Here is a 5,049-nt window from a genome sequence, read left to right as displayed (position 1 = left end):
TCAAACCCTCCCACCCTGGCAACATCCTTGTAAATCTTTTCTGAACCCTTTCAAGTTTTACAACATCCTTCTGATAGGAAAGAGACCAGAATTGCACACAATATTCCAAAAGTGACCTAACCAATGTCCTGTACAGCCGTAACATGACCTCCCAACTCTTACTCAAAACTCTGATCAATAAAGGGCCAAACTCCTTCTTCAGTATTCTATCAGCCTGCGACTCCATTCGCAAGGAAATATCCACCAGTACTCCAAGATCTCTTTGTTCAGCAACACTCCCCAGGACCTCACCATTCAGCGTATAAGTTTTAGTCTGATTTGATTTTCCAAAATGTAGCACCTTACACTTATCAAAATTAAACTCCATCTGCCACTCCTCAGCCCATCGGCTCATCTGATCAAGATCCCATTATATCTGAGGTAACCTTCTTTGCTGCCCACTCCACCTCCAATTTTGGTGTAATCTGCAAACTTATTAACTATATCTCCTCTGTTCACATTCAAGTCATTTATATAAACGATGAAAAGCTTATGTTTCAAGTCTAGATGACTCTTCATCAGAGCTGAAGTGAAGTGTGGAGGGGACAGCATTTATGCTATAGTTTGGGGGGAATAGTTGTAGAGTGCTGATGGTTAATAAAAAAGGTTGACACTGTGGCTGTGATTAACAATGCTGCCTCACAGCGCCAGGGACCCGGGTTTGAGTCCACTCTCAGGTGACTGTCTGTGTGGAGTTTGCACATTCTCCCCTTGTCTGCATGGGGTTTCTCCGAATCTTCCAGTTTTCTCCCACAATCCAAAGATGTGCAGTTTAGGTGAATTGACCATGCTAAATTGCCCATAATGTTCAGGGATGTGTAGGTTAGGTGCATTAGTCAAGGGAAATGTACGGGAATGGATGTGGGTGGGTTACTCCTTGGTGGTTTGGTGTGGATTTGTTGGGTCAAATGGCCTGTTTTGACACTGTAGGGATTCTATGATGATTTTATGAAAAGCAGTGGACCCAGCACCGATCCTTGTGACACTCCACTGGTCACAGGCCTCCTGCCTGAAAGGCAACCCTTCACCACCACCCTCTGTCTTCTACCTTTGAGCCAGTTCTGTATCCAAATGGCTAGTTCTCCCTGTATTCCATAAGATCTCACCTTGCTTACCGGGCCAAAATGAGGACCCCTGTCGAATACCTTACTGAAGTCCACATGGATCACATCCACCGCTCTGCTCTCATTAATCCTCTTTGTTACTGCTTCAAAAAATTCAATCAATTTCATGAGGCAGGATTTCCCACACACAAAGCCACACTGACTATCCCTTATCAACCCTTACTAATGCACAGTGGCAGCATTGTGTACCAGCTACAGAATACGCTGCCGTATATCCAAGTTTCCTTGTTGAAAACACTTGCCAAATTCATGAGTGGTGCTACCAAGGGCAGCAGACACATGGGAGCACCACCAACTTCAAGTAATTCTCCAACCGACTTACCGACCCAGTTTGGAAATATGTTGATGTTCTTTCACTGTCCCGGTCAACAACCTGAAACTCCTTTCCTAACAGACGCTACATCTACATTAGATGGACCGCAATCGTTCAAAAATTGGTTCAACTATCTTCTCAAGGGCAATTAAGAATGGACAATACGCCAGGAATGTACACATTCATAAAAGGATTTCAGCAAATCTGAGAATTCAGAACCCTCGCTGCTGCCTCCACTCAATATATCTGAATCTAAAATATTCAATAGCTTAATGGTAAGGGAAACTCAGCAAACATCAGCCTTCTAATTTGATATTGTATTTGAGAGGGAGAAAAGTGAATGACTAAGTTGGGTGAACCTGACAATGAAGAGGCAGAAATTGATTGCAATACACTGGGTAGAGCTATTAACTGATCATTTGTGAGCAAGCATTGCATCATAGAATCTCTACAATGTGGAAGCAGGCCATTGAGCTCATACAGCTCCTCTGAAGAGCGTCCCACCCAGACTTACTCCCCTACCCGATCACTCTGCATTTCCCATAGCTAATCCGCTTAATCTCCACATCCCTGGACACTGTGGGTAATTTAGCATGGCCAACCCACCTAACGTGCACACTGATGGACTGTGGGAGGAGACCTGAGCACCCAGAGGAAGCACACGCAGACACAGAGAGGATGTGCAAACCCCACACAGACAGTCACTCGAGGCTGGAATCGAACCTGGGTCCTTGCTGTGAGGCAGCAGTGCTAACCACTGAGCTACTGTGCCTTATTGGGAGATGTTTAGAAAAGGTATTTGGTAAAATAAAAGCCTTGTATCAGCATTATAGAATTGTACAAATCTGATGGGAACAATGCGCTGGAATTCAGGTCCCACTAATCCACGATATAACTGTCTTATTAATCACCTAAAACAGTCAATTTGCATCTCTTTATTACGAGAACAAAGGAGACATCAACCAAGGTTTTGAACAAACTTTAAAACATCATGTTTATTACAGTCAAGCTTATTCTTCGAACAAGTGGCAAACTGTTTATTAACTAAGTTACTGTGTGAATTAAACTTTATCTCCTTAGTCATATACATGTTTATTCACAAACAGGACAAAGACTTAGATGGCTGTGCAGAAGCTAGGCAACAATAAAGAGACAACATTTTACATCAAGGGCTGAATTGAGTTGACAAAAATGGGGTATCTTGTCATGGCTCCTCTGAATTACTGTTGATGAGATCTACTTGCTGACAGTCCCAGAGTAATGGAAACTTCTCAGTCTAGATTCCAGATCCAGCTGTGAGAGAGTTAGATGTCTCGATGTTTGAAACTTTATCAGCTTTTTTTCAAACTACTTCACCGAGACAGATGTCGAAAGTGCTGCTTTCAACTTTGAACTTTGACTCTTACAGAGTGAGGGAGTGAGGTTTGTATTGCTTGTCCTTGCAAAGGTCTTGAGGAGTCAGCTATTACAAGGGGCATAGCTTTAAATTAAGGGGGGGTAGGTATAGGACAGATGTTAGGGGTAGCTTCTTTACTCAGCGAGTCGTGAGTTCATGGAATGCCCTGCCAGTAGCAGTGGTGGACTCTCCCTCATTATGGGCATTTAAGCGGGCATTGGATAGGCATATGGAGGATAGTGGGCTAGTGTAGGTTAGGTGGGCTTGGATCGGCGCAACATCGAGGGCCGAAGGGCCTGTACTGCGCTGTATTCTTCTATGTTCTATGTTCTATGAATTGCCCACAGCTCCCAGGTGTGTACTGAAAAACAAAAGCACATTACTCCAATTAAAAGGTTGTTGCTAGAACCATTAGAGTTTTCCAGGGTGCTCAATAATTAACGCAATAAGACTCTAATCTTATCTCTCTCAAAGTCTTTGCTGGAAACTGTTTTCCAAAGTCAACTTCAATTCAGTAAACAGCAAATAGACCATAAACTCCTCGAAACGTTGAACTTTCCAATTCCAAGAAAGCACGCGAGGAATCCTTTGCAGTCCAATAATGTGAAAATATGTCCATATTCCAATTCCCACAATCCATAAATATATGCCTTCCCCACAAAGAAAAGACATATGTTTATTTTATTGAACTATATTGATCAACAGGAAGAGAGGTAGTGTAATACTCAAAGATAGGCTTAATACAAAGGCAAAGAACAATTTTGATTTCCCAGGCTGAGGGAGATATGCAGAACACCACAGGAGCTACAAAAGAGGGATTCAGAGAAAGAAGATTGATTAAGTGCGACAGGTTTTCACAAATATATGAAATGAAAGAGTGTGGTCATAAGGATAACGTTGACTACCTAAGTGACAGAGGTAGGTGACAGTGCAATTGGAAATCAGAAAACGATAAACTAAGTTAACAGGAACTTTAATCAGTATTCACAGGAGAGAAAGAGAATCATGGCAAAGTGGTAGTGTCCCTACCTTTGGGCCATGCAGGTACGGGGCTAATTGCACCTCCTTCGTGGTGTGTCAGAGCACATCCGGAAGGTTGACTAAAATAAATAAATTATACTTAGTTGCATAAGGCAAGTGTCCCTTCTTGTTAAGGCTCCAAAGAGGTTTATACCGCTGATAATTGGACTGACTATTAAGTTCAATTTGCAAAAAAAGAAGGAAAATACAAATCAGTGCGCACTTGTGTCACAGTGGTAGTGTCCCTACCTCTGATCCAGGAACTCCATGTTCATGTCCCACCTGTTGCAAAGGTCTGTAATCACATTTCTGAAAAGATCCATTCAGATTGAGAATTGGTCTGGTAGGTGATTAATAGCTGAAAATTAGCACTGGTGGTGGGAAGGAAGCCGTTTGGTTGTGGGTAATAGAACTTTCAGATATAAAAAGGAACATTTTAAATTTAAAAAGAAAGAGAACTGGGGTCTTTTGTGGCACAGTGTCCCTACCTTCGAGCTCGAAGGTTGGGTTCAAGTTCCACCTGCTCTAGAGATGTGTCATAACGTCTCTGAACAGGTTGATCAGAAAATATGAAGAAAGAGAACATTTAGGGTCAATAACGAGATGAAAGGCAGGAGGTTTAGAGAGGATTTGAGGAGAAATGTTCCCACTCAGAGAATGGTGAGAATCCGGGATGATGAATGAGACTGAAAACCTTATGACCTTTAAAAAGTACTTGGATGAGCAATTGAAGCGATAATGCTATGGGCCTAGTGCAGATAAGGAGGCCTAATGTAGATTTGGAGGAGTTCTTGTTAGTGCAGACTTGATGGGCTGAAGGGCCTCTCTGTACTCTATAATTCTATTGCTCGGAAAATGGCCAATGTCACTCCGCTCTTTATGAAGAATAAATGAGGCAATCTCAGAAATTTTAGATCTCTTTCTCTAGTGTCAGTTATAGGGAAATTACTATAGTAGCAACCCACCAACTTTAAGGGTATTTAAATGGTCATTGGATAGGCACATAGACGAGAATGGAATAGTGTAGGTTAGATGAGCTTCAGATTGGTTCCATAGCGCAACATCGAGGGCCGAGGGGCCTGTTCTATGCTGTAATGTTCTATGTTCCTATACTAGAATCTTCCATTAGGGACAGTGCGACAGAGCATTGGACAAAG

The sequence above is a fragment of the Chiloscyllium plagiosum genome, chromosome 39 (genome assembly GCF_004010195.1).
Source record: "Chiloscyllium plagiosum isolate BGI_BamShark_2017 chromosome 39, ASM401019v2, whole genome shotgun sequence".
In the NCBI taxonomy this organism is placed as follows: Eukaryota; Metazoa; Chordata; class Chondrichthyes; order Orectolobiformes; family Hemiscylliidae; genus Chiloscyllium; species Chiloscyllium plagiosum.
This window is presented reverse-complemented; position numbering follows the sequence as displayed.